This window comes from Callorhinus ursinus, unplaced genomic scaffold (assembly GCF_003265705.2).
Source record: "Callorhinus ursinus isolate GAN/ISIS: 27379988/994484 unplaced genomic scaffold, GSC_fseal_2.0 scaffold6, whole genome shotgun sequence".
Lineage (NCBI taxonomy): Eukaryota > Metazoa > Chordata > Mammalia > Carnivora > Otariidae > Callorhinus > Callorhinus ursinus.
Genome location: NW_027397068.1, coordinates 22,334,482 through 22,353,627, shown reverse-complemented (window position 1 = coordinate 22,353,627; position 19,146 = coordinate 22,334,482). Strand labels below are relative to the sequence as shown.

General features: G+C 34.3%; 1 protein-coding gene across 7 annotated transcripts in view; it reads right to left on the bottom strand.

Annotated features, from left to right (window-relative positions):
- The window catches only part of GRIK2 (glutamate ionotropic receptor kainate type subunit 2), a 778,198-nt gene that overhangs the window by 171,046 nt on the left and 588,006 nt on the right, over positions 1 to 19,146 (bottom strand). The gene's annotated exons all lie outside the window — the stretch shown is intronic.

Below are 19,146 nucleotides of genomic sequence, written 5' to 3'. Positions count from 1 at the left end.
TCAAGAACGAAGTCAGTATCCAAATCAAACAAAACAAATACTTTACACTTAAGAATTGTCTGAGTAAGTATTACATTAACATTTAAAGCATTCTTGACTCAATTAAAGCATCTGCTTTTTCTGCTACTCACTTCTTTGTCCTTCTAGATTAGCAAACCAGAATTTATTGCCATAATAGAGAAAGAAAAAAACTGCACAGAATTAAAAAACTGAAGAAACTATTGTACATTCAGTACCTGAATTATTATGCTATGGGATCTTACAATTATTTTTAATCTAAACTTAAAAAGACACTTAATATCAGTTATTACTTGCTAAATACCTTGGTCAGATTCTAAATAGTAATAATAATAATATCTATTTCAAATTATTTAGGTGATAATCAAGAAACATGTTTTCCTGGTTATAAAACTATAAAGTACAGTTCAAAGACTTTAGTCGTTAAATAGTTAACATTTTGAAAATCAACTTTTAATGTGATTGTGTTTACTGCCTCTGAGTTCTGTTTCTATCCCTCTAATTTGTTTTCTATTATTTAATGAAAGTCCTTGCAGCTTTGCCTAAATCGCATCAGGAAATGAGTTTTTCAATTTTCACAAAGTTGCTAATTTTCCACGGTAGCTTAAATATGTTAAATTACTAATGCTTTTCACTCATCATGTTATAACCATCTGTCAGGATGAACTTAAACTCCAATATATTGAAAGAAATAATTATAATATTTTAAAATAATAAAGGCATCTATTCCCATATACGATAGGAAGCTGTTTCTACATTCCTTTTATTTTCATAAACACACTGGGCTTTCAGAGAATAAATAAGTGCTCCTTGTAGTGAGCTACAGAAAAGTGTACAAAATAATGAAATTGGGCCTCCACAGTTTCCTTACAGCAAGGATTGTTGGAGAATTTAAAAAAAGAAACTTCTCAAAGAAGCTAACTTTGTTGACAATATTATTCTGGGTATGTGTGTGTATGCCTCTGTGTGTTGGGTGTATATGGGGAAGAGGGAGCAGTCAGATGCCTGAATAGAGTATCTTTGAGTAGCAGTGGAGAGAGAAAAATATTTCTCTAAAAAGTAGGAGGGGGAAAAAACAGGTCTTAAGGGCCCTGGAGAGGATATCATCATATTTCATATTCATAAATCAAAGAAAATATCAATTTAGCAATAGTAACTGTTAATGTCCTTTAAGCATCTGCTATGCAACAGTCACTGTGCTAAGAACTTTACATGCGTTGTCACACTTAATCCTTATATAATCCTACTCTTATTCCCATTTTCAGGTAAGGAAACGGAATGCATGAGAAGTCAAAAAATTGTTCATGGTCATAGAGCTAATTGAGCATTGGAACCAGGACATAAACCCCGAGCTTTTGGAAACTAAACCCAAAACCAACCATGACATGCACCTCAGAAGCCAGAAATGGAATCATGGAAACATTCATTCATTCATTTATTAAGGAGTTTGTAGAGATGGGAAAGGGGACTATATAGAAGCAAGGACAGTGATGAATAGATTATAGTCACTGAGAATTTTGAGCGTTAGGTGAAAAGTTTATACAGATGGAATATTTTCCAAAAGGAAGAGATAGCATTTTCTCTAAGACAGAAGGGAAGGAAGTACAGATGGTTTGAAAAAGTAAACAAGTTTGTTAAGGAAAGTAATCATTTAAGAAACAAAGATTCTAGTAAAAAATGGACAACATGGTGGTTTGCTCCTTTGTAACCTCCCTCATCCTAGGCACATGAAAAGCAAAATTTTACCACATGTAAAGCATATAAGTGAATATGATTTAAATTAGTAAAATATTTTAAAATTCATCATCAGTGTCAACAAAACTTAGGAAACAATTAAAATAACATATGTTAAGACAAAACTACATTATTCCAAAAAAAGTTGTTTAATAGGCATATATTAATATGACTGACTAGACATACACCAAATTTTATTTAATTTTTTTAAAGATTTTATTTATTTATTTGACAGAGAGAGCGAGAGCACAAACAGGGGGAGCAGCAGAGGAGAAGGAGAATCAGGCTCCCTGCTGAGCAGGGAACCAAATGCAGGACTCGATCCCAGGATCCTGGGATCATGACCTGAGCCGAAGGCAGATGCTTAACCATCTGAGGCACCCAGGTGCCCCAACATACACCAAATTTTTTAAAGATTTAAAGAGAGAGCACACGCTGGTGCATGAATGGGGCAGAGGGGGAGGGAGAGAGAGAATCTCAAGCAGACTCCACGCTGAGTGCAGAGACGGATACAGGGCTTGATCTCATGACCGACATGGGCTCGATCTCGAGATCATGACCTGAGCCAAAACCAAGAGCTGGAAACTCAACCGACTGGGCCACCCAGATGCCCAGTAAATTTTAAAATTTACTTAGTATTGCCTAAAATAAAATTTCTCTTCCAAATATAAAATGGAAAAAAAGACAAAACATTACACAGTAAAATACTTTCAATGATAAAAGAAATCAGTCATTTGAAACAAAAGATAGAGTTTTAGACATTTAGTCAAAGAAAAAATAAATGCATTGACAGACTGTGGTACATCCATATGACAGAACATTATCTAGCAATAAAGTGAAATTAACTATCAAGGTGTGAAAAGACATGGAAGAACCTTAAATGCATATTGCTAAGTGAAAGATGCCAGTCTGAAAAGGCTACATACATATGATATGATTCCAATTATATGACATTTGGAAAAGGCAAAACTATACAAGCAATAAAAAGATCTGTAGCTGCCCCAAGGACTCAGGGAGCAGAGTGACAAATAGGTGGAAGGAGAAGATGTTTACGACAGTGAAACTATTCTGTAAGAAATCATAATGGTGGGTACATGACACTGTGCATTTATCAAAAGCCATAAAACTGTACAATACAAAGAGTGAACCCCGATGTAAACCATGGACTTTAGCTAATGTCTCAATAATGGCTCAATTGTAACAAATGTACTACACTGATGGAAGCCGTTAATAATAAGGGGTACTGTGGGGCGGAGGGTAGAATGGGAGAAGGTATAGAAACTCTACTTTCTACACAATTTTTCTATAACCCTAAAACTGCTTTAAAAATATTTATTTTTTTAAATAACAGGTTGTTTTAACCATATCCTCAGTTAGTAGTATTTAATGTTATGTTGATGAAATTAATTAGAACTTAGTTGTTACTATTAATAGATCACACAAAACTTATCAAACATCAATCATCAAAAATAAGCAGTCTCTAATTACACACCAAATATGTTTTTTAAATTCATTTAAACAATCAGACCTCCAGATTATCTTGCAGTAGTAAAGAACATTACTTGTACATAATAGCATTGTCTATGAAAAAAAATCTAACTTCATTACAAGTCTATTAATAATATAATAATTTTGAAATATAATCAAGATGCTGTATTAAAGATGTTTATAATGACAGATGTGATATTTTCCTATCAACTGCCATGTTATTAAAGACTAAGCCATTGGAGAAAAGAGCCTGATCGTAAATTGCATAATCCAAGAACTTTTTATCTCTGTAGGTAAAGGTTATGATTTCATGAACATAGATTTAGTAATTGGTATTTCATTTTATTTTAAGATTTTAAGTTTTTATTTAAATTCCAGTTAACATACAGTGTAATACTAGTTTCAGGTGTACAACATAGTGATTCAACACTTCCATTCAACACCGGGTGCTCATCACGACAAGTGCATTCCTTACTTTCACTCGTGTTTTATTTTATTTTATTTTTTTAAGCTTTTATTTATTTATTCATGAGAGACAGAGAGAGAGAGGCAGAAGGAGAAGCAGGCTCCCAAGGAGCAGGGAGCCCGATGCGGGACTCGATCCCAGGACCCTGGGATCATGACCTGAGCTGAAGGCAGACGCTTAAACATCGGAGCCACCCAGGTGCCCTCGTGTTTTATTTTAAAGAATACAGTAATAAAGTAATCTTGCATTAGGAAAATCCAATGGTCAAAATTGTTTAAAATATCTATTTCAGCCAAAGAAAAATAAATAAGTAAACTTTTATGTGTCATTTGAATAGCACAAAGGAAAGAAGAGCTCACTTCTACCTGATCTGGTCAGTGAAGCTTAAATGATTACACTCGTGTTGTGTTTTGAAGATAGAGTCTGCGAGGACAAAGGTCAGAATTGAGAGGGTGGCAACAGCAGGGGAAAAAAATCTTATTGAAGTGGCTTAAATTAAATGTGTCCATTATGGGCCTAGACCATATTCTTTGCTCATATCACTTCCATTAATCCTCACAACAGTCCTACCAAATTTGTAGTGTGATTTTCTTTTTTACAGATGAAAATCCAGAGTTGTGAGAGTTTAAGGGATATATGGCTCCAAAGATGACTTGACCATACTCATTTCTCACTATTTTTCTGTGCAAATTCATCATTACTATTTCTTCTGCTTTATTTTTTCTATATTTCCCTGACCAAAATGATCTTCCCTTTCCTTCACTATACACATTCTATAGGACACATCTGTGGTTCTTTTCCTCCTATGTAGCCCTCTTTGAACAATCCATACACATTAACTTCTCCTGAGTGAATTTTTATAGCACTTTTAAACTTAACCATATAATTTAATTGGAACTATATTTATGTTGTATTGTTTCTAATTTTTTCACATATAAGTCAACTAATATGAGACACCTGAACATACATATTGTAATTGTGTCATCCTTGTTCTGGAGAGTGTAGGCACTTGGGAACCTGCAGACATGCCCTTCAATCAAAGCATGTAGCTCTGAATTGAGAAAATCATAAAGTATCCCTCCCTGGAAATTTCACAAAGATGGCTGGCCAGCAGCTATCTTATTAATATGTTTTTATTTAATATTCTATCATTCTATGGGGAACTCTTCCAAATTGTTTTACTATCATAATAATCAATCTAACATCCCTGGGGCATTGGACAAAATCTGACACCAAGGAACTCCTTGGTAAATGTTTGCTAAATACAGTTTCAACTTACTAAAATACAATTTAAATTACTAAAATTTTCAAAGTAAATCACGCAGAGAATTTCAAAAGTAAAATTTTTTACTGATCTTACTCTAGAAATAAGATTTATTTGTATATTAATGTAATTTCTAGTGAACTAACCCATCTAGGGGAGAACAGAATATTCTTTTTATGGAGTTATATAGGTAATAGCAATGTTTTGATTAAAGTTTTATAGAACAATGGTAACATTTATTGGTCTAATTTCCAATTACCTAATACAAAAGTTAGATAACAAAGCATATCTTCATGAATGTCACAATGGCTCCAAATTTGATCATGTTGAGAAAAACTTCTTTATGAAGTCCTAGTATTCAAAGAACTTTATGATATTATTTTATAATACAAGCTCTGGTCAGTGAAACATCTTAAGCATGCTTCTGAAAGTTCTTGTAATTTAACAATGGAAAACCAGTTCTAAATACTTTTCATTTCCATATGTTGTGGAGTGCTTAGGAAAATGGGTAAAATATAGTGGTAAGTGTATTTGAATAAGTTGTAAATATTTTAATTGATTTAGCTAAGACACTTAAGCTAGTTAATTATGATATTTTTTAAGTTTTTATTGTTATGTTAATCACCATACATGACATCATTAGTTCTTGATGTAGTGTTCCATGATTCATTGTTTGTGCATAACACCCAGTGCTCCATGCAGAACGTGCCCTCCTTAATACCCATCACCAGGCTAACCCGTCCCCCCACCCCCTCCCCTCTAGAACCCTCAGTTTGTTTTTCAGAGTCCATCGTCTCTCATGGTTCGTCTCCCCCTCTGATTTTCCCCCCTTCATTCTTCCCTTCCTGCTATCTTCTTTTTTTTCTCTGAAACAAATAATGCAATATATGTTAAGAAAAAAAAAACTAAGCTAGTTAATTATGATATTAATTTTAATGTTACTTTTAAGTGACACCACACTCTCCTAAACTCTTCATAGTGCTGTGAACGCATGCTTTCACCTCTGTGTGCACTTTTAGGGAAACGTAGTTCACTTTCTGTACACACAGCTTACCACCTCCATCACTATCCACCTAGTCACACCACCTACACGCTTGCAGTGGCCTCCTCATTGGTCCCCTGCTTTCATTCTTGCCCAACTAGAGTCTGTTCTTCAACCAAAGACAAGTTCTTTATAAAACACATACCAGATTATCACTTCTGGCTCAGAATTCTCCAATGACTTCTAGCACACATAGAATGAAACCTAATCTTGGTCTAACAAAGCTCTATGAGAGATGGCCCCTAATTATTTAATCAATATCAGTTCCTATCACTCTCCTGGTCTTAGTAAGATCACTCTTGTTCTAACAACTCTGGTCACATGGCTAATCTTTAAACGTGTACACATTTCTGGCTCAAGGCTTTGTACTTGCTTTTCCTTTTGCCTGGAAAGCTTGTCCCTCATACATCTACACGGCCTTATTCACTCACTCAAATGTTCTTATGTGTCTATTCTCATATCAGTCACTCAAAGGGATCTTGCTGACCACTCAATCTATCACTCTTTATCTCCTTACCATGTTTTCAGTTTCTTCATAAAACTTATCATGACCTGAAATTATGTCATTTCTTTTTGGTCTCCTTCCAATAGTATGTCTCTTTTGAGTAAGGAGTTTCTCCATTTTGTCCACTTCTGCATCTCCAGTGCCTACTACAGTGTCTGGGTCTTAAATATTTTTAAATGATTGAGTGAATGCATAAAACTATCCTTACTGCTAATTCTTTTCCCAGTACTTCCCTAAACTTCTTTACAGAAGTTTACTTTCTTACAACAGTGAGATTTTCCATGTGCATGATTTCTATTTTTATATAACAAAAATAATTAAAAAACTGATAAACTATTTCATGTTTCTGTGATAAACTGGACTTCAGTTTTTATAATAAACAAGAAGTTCCCTCATACCATTATGTTAGTCAGTACTCACTAGATTATGTTTAAGAAAAACATGTAAAGAGATTAAAGTTATATGTTTCATATATGTGAAAACCTAACTTCAAATTATATATGTTACATACAGTATACAAACTAATATCTATTTGTAGTTTTACAAAAACATAATCTTATATTTTAGAAATATGCCTTCAGTTGCTTTTCACCAAACTAAGTACTAACCACATTGTACATAGTGTACAGTGGGCAATTTAGTTATAAAATATGGAGATTTCTTTTATACATGAAAGGCCTGAACAGGGACAATTAAGAAAGAATTAAACACAGACGGCAGTATTAAACACAAGCCGCACCTGTTACTTTATTGATGCTTAAGTAAGCCTGCTGATAATTTCAAGCGATATTGACTACATCTACCAAGCTTGCCATTAATGCCAGAATGAAAAATAAACTTCTCAACTGGTAATTCTTCAGAAGATCCATGGCTCCAAAATATTTCTAGAGTTTGATGGTTTTTTTTGTGGGGGGGAGTGAGGGTTGAAGGGGATTTAATGGCTTTTGTTTTGTGTTGTGTTCCTCACATTCAGTTCTGATTTTGTTGTGAACTCTCAACTGGATGGCTTATAAATATTAATATTTCTGTACTAGAATTGTTATGATATCTTCCTTTCTCCCTTCAGTATTCCACGGGACTTATGTAGACTAATGTAGTAGTTTAATTAATTTAGCTCCCTTGAAAAAATTGAGTACACGGAAATTGAGGAGTGTTTTCCACATTGATAATTTCAAGAAAACTAAATTTCAATGAAAAATAATCTGAAATCTTCATATCAGTAATTCAAAGTGGAATTTAGTATATCTGTTATTCATGAGCAAAGCACTGAAAGATGGTTTCTCTGACATTTTTTGTTGTGCATTTTGGGTATATAGATTTCCTGATTTTTAAAATAAGTCATATCTTTTAAAATTATAATATAAATGAAAACACTTTATTCTGTCCAAGAGAATCACCCAAATGTGAAAAATATTCTATTATATTCTATAATCCTTATAGTTATATATTTAAACATACATAAAAAAACAAGGAAAAATCCACAATATTACTCAAACTTAATGTTATTATATATTTATCAAGCAAATAAGAATCTGTTGAAAAGAGAGAGAATGAATGGCTTCTTTGAAACAAATTTATATTAAAAGTTTCAAATAGAAAATAGAAACAACCCAAAATAGTATTAAAATCTCATGTTAGTCCTTGAACCTATAAAACATTTACACAATTTCTTGTTACTGGTTGAAGGTATTATTTCACCTATATATTTTCTGCTAAACCTTTTTTCATTTCCCAGTTTACATGCTACGGGATCACAACCAGTGGACCACGAAACAACTACTAGCACTAAGATGGATGACTATGAACTATAGGGAAACTTCCTAATGGAATTGTGAACTTGTAATTCTGCTCTGTAAACTGTTCTTCAGTGGATAATGGATTAAGCACATTGAATTCTCAGGATCTATTTTAAAATAATAGGTAAATTATAACTGCTGTAAGTAATCAATGACATAAAATGTTTTATTACGATCAGTTCATTTTAAAACTGGATGTTAATTAATTTCAAATAATTTTAGAAATAATTTTAGAATCAATGTATTTAGAACGTTTGCCACAATAACAAATATTCCTTGACAAAATATTATCAAGATTCACTCTGCACCAGGCCTGGGGCAAAGTATAGGATACAAAGGTATTTAGGACAGTCTCATTTCTCAGGTGCTCACCATGGCAATGGAAACAAGCAATTGGAAAGGTCTAATAAGTATTTCAGCTGAAGTGTGTATGAATAAGTTGAGCTATGTACAGTTATGCTATAATTTTACTGGCTTGCCCACTTGTTGCTCTAATGGATTATTATAAAATGATATTCCTTATTAGAATTTACATTAATTTTGCAAAAACCCAGAGTTGAAATGGGACCTATACACAAACACTTGTTAGTGTTTTACAAAAAGTGCAATGGATTCAAGAGGGAAAAATACCAGTAATATAACCCGTCTTATAGCTTCTGATTATCTATTCTTTATTACTAGATTTTTTTAAAACTATGACTTAAAATTTGAATGAAACTTTTAATTTTAAAATTAAAGTGATCTTTAGAGTAATCAATATGAAAGCAATAAGAAGAGTCGAATGGTAACACTTGTAAACCATGTGAGTAAACTGGAAGGCACACCTAGCTCAACCTCTTCTATTCCCTTTCCCAGTTAAAATAAAAATAAACACTGATTTTCCTATATAGTCTCATTAGTCTCACCTGAAGGCATTTGTTACACTCATTTAAATACTCTAGAGAATAAATTATAACAAGATCTTCAGTATATCTTCTGACAGAACATGGATTTTTAACTCTTTATTCCATAGAACGTACCTTGGTTTATAAATAGATTTACATCATATGCTGAATTACTAAGCAAACCTAACTTTGAATGGGTCAAATTAAAATATAAATTTACTTAAATCTCTACATTCAAAATCTGTATCATATGCTCATACTTAGAACATATTAGTATTTGTTAAATGGGTAAACTGTTAATATACAGGGTAAGAAAGAACTTGGTGTAATAAAAATATTTATATTGATATAACAGCTAGTCATCATTGGTGTTGCATGTGGATATCTTTACAATTAATTCTTTAACATGGTTCCCATGACTAATAAAATTCCCTGAATCTGTACTATTTAATCATTAAGTTTTGTAAAGTTTTAACTATACTGATTTATTCAATATCTGTTAAAATTTTTGAGGTATGAAGGAACTTAAAATCCTGCCATCTATCCTAAGTCATTCATTTACTAATTTATTAAACAATTTGTTATTAAACAATTCACTAATTTATTCAACAAATATTTATTCTCGAGTGACAGTTCTGATGTTCATAGTACTGGCAGAGCCAAAGTGAAAAAGAAGGCAGACACTAAGCATGAAAAAATTAGAGGATGTAATTTCAGGTAGTAAAGAATGTTAATGAGTGAAGGTAAAGCCAGTAAGAGGATCAGAGTATGACTAGGGAGAAAGGAGGGCACTTTTTTTTATAAAATGGACAGAGGAACCTCTCCACCATCCTGACATTTGAGTCCAGATTTCAGTCAAGTCAGAGATAAAGCCCTGGGAGGGTGTGAGCAGAGTTCTCCTGGTGGAGGAGATAGTGAGTTACAAAGGCTCTGGCGGTGGAAGCAAGCTGACTAGGCCAGGGGAGCAGCAACTATGTCTCTAACCCTCCAGACCTTCTCCCACATTAATCATCCTGTTGATCCTCTCCAGAAAATCTCACTGATTATAGAAACATCACATGAAAACACATTCCAACCATAAACAAAAAGAATCAGATTTAGAAGAGAAAATTTGTGTCACTGCACCTCTCATGTCATTCTCAGTGTGTTTTTTCCACTAAAATTAAAATTCCATTCTGATTTGTTCTCTTTATTCTATAAATGTGATCCTTAAATATTATTGTGCTCAAATTCAACTGCAAGAAAACTACTTGGGCCTTAGAATTTGTTAAAATACCTATCTAACTGCCGATTAAAAGTTTAATCAAAACACTGATCCCATGATATTGTGACTCAGTATTATACAATAATAATAGAAGAAAAAAAAGATTACATTGTGCACAATATTTCTGAACCTGTGACATGACCTTGCTCCCACAACACCTATGTGATCTCCTGCCTGTACAAAAATCACCCACTGATTAATAGGAATGACTTTATGCCCTCTGTAAATATCACTGGGAACAGCAATTTCTTTCTAGCTTATTTGATTTTCCAAATAATTCAGGTATAATAACTGAACTTAGACCACTTCCCCATGTTTGTTGACAAAAATTAAGGTCATTCCATATTCGTTCATGAGATTTTAACAATATATCATCACCATGTATTTAAAGAGACTTGGGTAACTCACAGGTAAATTTGAATATAAAGGTTAAGCAAAAACAAACAAACAAACAAAAACTGTAAAATAGCAAACAAGTCTTTCCAATACTATTGCAGTTGCAATAGTGTTTGATAGTAGAAAACTGGATACAAATAATAATAAAAAGGTCTCTAAGAAAAAAGTTAGAATATTCCATCTATTATTTTATCCAAACTGCCCTTCCTTCCTTCCTTCTTTCTTTTTTTCACTTTCTCTCTTTCTGCTAAAACCAGAGAGAATGAGTTTTTTTTTTTTCTAAAGGGCATATACAATAAAATTAAGTGTCAAATAGCAGGATTTCATAGAAGGATTAAATAAAAGGATTTAAGACAGAGATCATAAGCAAGGAAATTTTTCTATTGAATGGAACTGGACCATCTGTTCCAGACAGCAAGAGCCTTAAATATATCCTTAATACTTAACCCTGGAATGTCAAACCTAGAATATTTAAGAAATAATTCTAAATCAGAAACAGGCTAATATACAAATGTATTCCCCCAAGATCACCTATAATCTGGAACTGTAAGTAGCCTACATGCCTCAAAAGGGAATTGTTAATAAATCAGCGTATAACAATAAAGAATTACTATCCACTGTTAAATAGAATTTTATGATATCTCTGATAAAAGGAAATGAATGCCAATAATGTCAGTGGATACAGAAACACACAATATTAAACATGAATTCAACTAAATAAAAACATAGTAAAAGAGGGAACCTACAGATTAAAATGGGTCTTGGGATATATCAACCGATCACAAATTAAAGAGAATTTTTAGATCCCAATTTAAACAAGTAAATTGTAATGAATGAGTAAATAAATACTATAAAGCAATCAGAATCAGAAAAATGTAAATAAATACTGTTGGTTGAATACTTGATGTCATTAGGAATCATATTTTTTTTTCCTGTGGGATAATGAGGGAGTGGCCATTTAAAAAAAATTTAGTCCCTTTCTTAGTGATAAATACTATTTATACATAAACTTATGAAAAAATATGACATGATATAAAAGTCTAGGAATTGCTACAAAATAATACAGGTGGCAAGAAAATTGATGAGAGTTGAAATGAAATGAGATTGGTGAAGAGTTTTCTAATCTTCAAGGGTTGGTGATAGGTACATTGCCCCCCCCACTTTCCTTTTCTATTTGTTCATGTTTGAAAAGTTCTATAACATAACCTTTTAAAAGTATAAAATCAATAGTGGAAAGAAATCAAGCAAAATATTAGTAGTGTTTGTCAATAGTTATAGAATTATTGTTTTACCTAAATTTTGTAATTTTTGTATAAGGAAATATATGACATATGAAATACATCACTAATCAAATAAAACACAATGATAAGCAATAAAGTAAATCCATAGAATTTCTGTGGTCATTATGTTTAAGACTATAAAGATTGAGATACACATGCAAAGAGTTTTATTTGATCTAAACTTATAGATTAACTTCAGGACAAATACAACTATTTTCTGAAAATAAACTATTAAAACATGAAATGGGGCAATAAAGTACTGCTTTGTTTTAATTTAATTTCTGAAAAGCAAATGATATATTTTGCATTTTGAGGATAAGGAAAAATAAGCTTCCCGCCCCCTTTTTTTAAAAGATTTTATTTATTTGACAGAGAGAGAGCATGCACGCAAGCACAAGCAGGGGGAGCGGCAGGGAGAGGGAGAGGGAGAAACAGACTCCCCGCTGAGCAGGGAGCCTGATGCTGGGCTCTATCCCAGGACCCTGCATTCATGACCTGAGCCGAAGGCAGATGCTTAACCAACCAAGCCACCCAGGTGTCCCTAAGTTCCCTTTTCATAAGTATTTTAATCTGAATGATTCAAATGGAACCTCTGATATCAAATATTAAGTAATATGTTGGAGAAAATGCTACCATATTTCAAGGCTACTGATTCCTATCTTTTTCATACATTCATGTAGTTTTTCTATGTAGGATTAAAAGGGAGCAATAATCAATCAGATTATCTTTCTGTAGATGTAAAGAAAAAAATGTCAAACAAAGAGTAAATTTTAAAGTAACAACCATGATTTTAGAAGGTAATTACTATTCCTTCACCAGTTTAAAAAGTTTGCATAAATATATCCCATAGTAAAGTAAAATCAGCTTTTATCTTCTCAGCTGTGAAATAATATGACAGGATCTATCAATCAGTATTTACTGGTAGACTAGACAGAATAGGGATGCAAAGACAGTTAGGCATGATCCCTCCCAGAGCTTTTATAAGAGTCCTTGAAGCAAGAAATATTCAGAGGAACTATAAGAACACAACGAATTGTATGAGGAAGAGATCAATGGAGTGGTTAGGAGAAGATTCATGGAATATTTGAGACTCACACTATGAATGAGAAAAAACAATATAGCAGTTAATAGGCTTAAATTCTGAATTCATTAGCAATCCAAACTTTCCAATCAAGAGCCACAACTTGTTTCCATAGTTCGTGGCTCAAAAGAGGGGTATCTGCCAGTCTTTAGCTTTCTAAAGGGCAGCCTAAAACCCAAGCCATTGGCAAGAGCTTGAATCATTGCTAGAGTTATAGCTAATGGCCTTGAGCTCTGCCCACCAGTAAGAATGATCTTGCCCAGTTTTGGTTCTGCATAGCTAGCACTGATAGCTGGATAGCTATAGGAGCCCAGTGAACACTGTCATGTTTCAACTTGTCAGGGAACCAAGCCCAGGCATTTAGAAGAACCTCTCTGAATCAAGGTTCCTATTGAGTTCGCAGCTGCAATTCAAGCTGTAAGGTGGGGGATAAAATTGCCACCAAAGGTGTAGCTACCTTTTTTCATGTAAAGCCAAGATGTCACAGCTGCCTGTCTGGCTGAGTTCTTAAATACACTATTTCAATTTGACAAGAGAAACTTTTGAGGTCTTTCCCACATTGTTAGTTATAAATTCCAAGTTGACCTACCTCAAAATAGTCTCATCAGGCCATGGAATCCCAAGATTTCTGTGGATCAGTCATTCAGTTTCTTTCTTTCTTTCTTTTTTTTTAAGATTTTATTTATTTGAGAGAGAGAGAATGAGAGACAGAGAGCATGAGAGGGAGGAGGGTCAGAGGGAGAAGCAGACTCCCTGCTCAACAGGGAGCCCGATGTGGGACTCGATCCCAGGACTCCAGGATCATGACCCCAGCCGAAGACAGTTGCCCAACCAACTGAGCCACCCAGGCGCCCAGTCATTCAGTTTCAACAAGTAGCGGTAAGCTAACAGCCGCTTTTTAAAGTGGGTTTACTTGGTAGCTGTGTCTAAAAAGTGATTAGTACAGAATCTGAAGGAGAACTTCAGGTATAGGATAACAAGAGGCAAAATCATCACAGAAGGGTCCTTAGAGCTAAGGGGTCCCAAAAGTACTAGGACTTTTCTACATGTAATTGTTTATGAGAGGATCCTCTCTGAGCAAATTCCAATAAATCCTCAGCTATCATTTTTTTAAATATTACCTCCTTCCATTTTCTTCTGGAACCCCTACTAGAGACATGATGGAATGTATCACCTAATCCTCCATGCCTCTAAGTTCTTCTTTTAGAAGTTTATTTTCTTGTCTTTTTGTGCTGTGTGCTGATTAATCAGTATATTTTTTCCATTTAACTTCCTCTTTAGTATATCTTATCTATTAAAGTTTCTTTTTAATACCTTTTCATGATACTTTAAAAATGTTCATTATTTCATTATATTTCATACTTTATTTCACTATTTTTACCACATAATTGTATTTTTTACAAATATTTTATAGAATTTTAAAAGATATTTTGCCTTCAGTTTTTATTTTAAAATCTTTATCAGATATGGGGTCCCTGGCTGGCTCAGTCAGTGGCACATACACTCTTGATCTCAGGGTTGTGGGTTTGGGCCCCACGTTGGGTATAGAGATTACTGAAAAAAATAAAATATTTTTAAAAAATAAAAAATAAAGTCTGTCAGATAGATCTATAAAATGTATTTCATTAGGATAAAATTCATGTTCAATGATATTTTTCAATGCAAGCTTGTTTTTGTCATTTTTCTCTATTTCTCTCTCTCTCCTGTATTCTTACAGGTACCTTTCTAGGGGTTCTATTACTCCTTTCACCCAGTGCCTCCTCCCCAGTCTTCCAATCCCTATGTTTTATATGGGTGATTTGAGGTTCACATGTCCTGATGATATTGGTGGTATTTTGAATCTAATTCCTAAACAATTAGGTAGCTTGAGAGAGTTCCCAGTTACCTGGCTGAATCTAGGCCCACAACTTTCAGATAAGCCAAAGCCTCCGGCAGCAGTATTTTCATGCTGCTTTCACAAGTAAGGAAGACACAATTCAAGGCCCTAGTGTCAAGCACTAAGCCTGCCTTCAGACTTGGATATTACATGGAGCATTTTTAATCCATGGATAATTCTAGACCAACATGCCCTGCTTTGGGATCAGAAGCCCTGAGTCCCATAGCTTTAGTCAGTCTTACTCTGCTTATTTTGCATGGATTTTGTTATGGGTATTAATCAAACAGGAGTCTGTCAAAGCTTGATGTTATTACACCATCCAGACAAGAAATAAAGCACTATTTTTTTCTAAGTTTACTATAATATACACTCTTTCTAGTAGCGCTTAAAAGTCAGACAAGGTAAAGACAGCAAATAGAACTGGGAAGCAGTTACTTAAGAGAGGCAATTGGAAAATGAAGAGAATGTTATGGGGGCACCTGGGTGGCTCAGTCTGTTAAGCACTGGACTCTTGTTTCCCTCAAGGGGGTTGTGAGATCGAGCCCTGCCTCAGGCTCTGTGTTCAGCAGGGTCTGCTTGAAGATTCTGTCCCTCTGCCCCTCCTCTCTCTCTGTCTCTCTCCCTCCTTCTTGTAATCTAAAAATAAATATATAATACTAAAAAGAAAAAAAAAAAAGAGGATGTTATGGAAGCCAGTAGAAAAGAGTGCTTCAAGAACAGAGTAGTAAGCTGAAAAAAGAGCTTCTTACAGATCAAATAAGATAAAGCCTAACAAATATCCACTGTATTTAACAACTTGTAGACATTACTAAGAATGGTCTTTTGATGACATGTTACTTCAAAGATTATCATGGGCAAGATGTGAGAAAATGGAGTAGATAGTGCAGCCAACTGGTAAAGATGTTTAACTCAGAGGGTAAAAAGAAACACTGCGTGGTGGTGGAAAGGAATTTTTTTAAATTGAGAAATCATAATCTTTTAAAAATACAAATGCAAATAAATCAAAAGAGAAAGACCCAGATGTCTAGAGAAAGAAAGAGACATGGGTATAAAAATTCCTGAATAGGCAAGCTGGAATGGAAAAGAAAGATGAAGAGAATATGTTCAGTAAGAGAAGAGCAATTTCTCCATGAAATGAAGAAGAGAAGAACGGGTGTTAATGAAGCAGTGCTTGTTATTTTGATGATGGAGGTTAAAGCAAAACATTCTCATCTAGTCATTTCTAGGGCTGTTATGGTAGTATAGTATTATAGTAGGGCTATTCAACTACATTCCAGTCTGTCTTTTTCTGAGCACACAGTAGATTGCACCCTCTCTTTCCTTTAAAATTGACCACAGCCATATGATTTATTTTGGACAATGGAATATAAGCAGACACGGTGTGCTTTCCTTTCTGGGAAGAAACTTTTTGAGTGTCCAGGTCACCATGTTCCCCTCTCTTTCCCCAGTGTGATAATCAGTAACGCTCCAGTGGGGCATCTCCATCAGCTTGGTTTCTTGAGTGAGAATATATGGAGCAGAGCCCTCAGCTGGCCTTTGATCATCTATATGTAGTGGGAGTAAGAAACAATCTCTGTAAGTACAAATTACTAAAATATTTGAACCTAGTTCATGCTGCGTAATCCAGGCAGCCACGAGGATATGACCCAGTCTCTTGAAGTAAGTAGAAGTGAAAGAGATAGAGTAGCCATCATTGACAGGGAGAGAAATTTCAGCAGTAGAGAGGCCTACCAGGATAAAAAATAATCAAGTGAGAGATTAGAAATGAAAGGAGATTATCCCTGATGGAGGGAGTAGGGATCCAGAAGGTATAATGAGTGGCTTGTAAGAAAGGGAAAGAGTGGTAACTTGGGTCAGAGCAAAGTCAACAGAATGCAGCACATTATGGAAGTAAAGATACAGGGAGAATTACACAGACTGGATAGTCTTAAAATTTTTACAATGTCCAGTAATAATAAGTTGTGAGATAAAATTTGTTTAAAATAACTAAAAACTCATTTTCTTTTTTTTTTAAAGATTTTATTTATTTATTCATGAGAGACAGAGGGAGACAGAGGGAGAGAGAGAGAGAGAGAAGCAGAGGGAGAAGCAGGCTCCCAAGGAGCAGGGAGCCCGATGTGGGACTCGATCCCAGGACCCTGGGATCATGACCTGAGCCGAAGGCAGACGCTTAACCATCTGAGCCACCCAGGTGCCCTAAAAACTCATTTTCATGTTTAAAAATACACTACTGAAAATACAAATTGCAATCCCATGGCTTTCCACTAAATTCTCAACACATGGCTATTTTGTGAGAGTCGGTTCACATGTCAACCTTCTACTGTTTCTTCTCTTTGGTCTTATACACAAGAAGAAAAAGAAAAAAGAATGTCATTTGGATGGCCCCATCCCTAGATTCCAGAGTAAGTGCAGACTTATCCTTATTTGTTTATTCTTTTGATAATTTCAAGGAGAAGTAGGGTGAATGGAAGAGGAAAAGAGATGTCTGAGTTTGGGCTGTCATTCATTTCAGATATTTTGCTGCTATTTTTATCAAGAAAAAAATGCTGATGATAACTAAGACTTATTGAATGCTTATAATATACTTGGTATTATTCAAAGAACTTCATCTGTTTTATGTCATTTAATCTTTAGCATGAAGTGCATGCTTTTGTCAATGCTCTTTATAGTTATGAAAAATGAGACTCAGGATACTTAGAAGTTGCCCAATATCACACTTTTGATAAGAAATGGAGGGGGATTTGGAAATTTGGCTGAACTCCAAAGTTATTCCACTGGTTATAATTACAAAGCTTTTTTAATATCAAAATACACCAGTGGACTGATTATCTTCCAACATAGAATAAAAATCTATTAAGGAATAATGAATTGAAAGTAAATTTCAGTGAGAATAGCAAAAAAGTCTGTGATCAAGTCTTCACTAAATTATCCAAGTTCATATTGACATTTAAACAAGAAGCACTGTCCTTGACAACACACTGAATCTTCGTTCATTCAAGCAATACCTGTCTTTTACTCAGTTTTATTCTTTTAAAACTATTTTTAGTATATACATACATAAATGTATACTTTTAAAACTATTTTTAGTATATACATACATAAATGTATACATATACATACATACAGTATGTGCATATATATCTGTGTGTGTATATATATATATATATACACACACAATGTGCATATATAAATATGTGTAAACATGTATGTGGGTGTGTACTTGTAATACTGTACCAAGTACTTTAAAAAATTGTGAAAGCCAAGTTTATTTATTTATTTATTTATTTATTTATTTAATTTTTTATTGTTATATTAATCACCATACATTACATCATTAGTTTTTGATGTAGTGTTCCATGATTCATTGTTTGTGCATAACACCCAGTGCTCCACGCAGAATGTGCCCTCTTTAATACCCATCACCAGGCTAACCCAAGCCCCCACCCCCCTCCCCTCTAGAATCCTCAGTTTGTTTTTCAGAGTCCATCGTCTCTAATGGTTCGTCTTCCCCTCCTGCTATCTTCTTCTTCTTCCTTTTTTTTTCTTAACATATATTGCATTATTTGTTTCAGAAGTACAGATCTGTGCTTCAACAGTCTTGCACAATTCACAGCGCTCACCATAGCACATACCCTCCCCAATGTCTATCACCCAGCCACCCCATCCCTCCCACCCCCCACCACTCCAGCAACCCTCAGTTTGTTTCCTGAGATTAAGAATTCCTCATATCAGTGAGATTATATGATACATGTCTTTCTCTGATTGACTTATTTCACTCAGCATAACACCCTCCAGTTCCATCCACGTCGTTGCAAATGGCAAGATCTCATTCCTTTTGATGGCTGCATAATATTCCATTGTGTATATATACCACTTCTTCTTTATCCATTCATCTGTCGATGGACATCTTGGCTCTTTCCACAGTTTGGCTGTTGTGGACATTGCTGCTATAAACATTGGGGCGCATGTGCCCGTTCGGATCACTACATTTATATCTTTGAGGTAAAGACCCAGAAGTGCAATTGGTGGGTCATAGGGTAGCTCTATTTTCA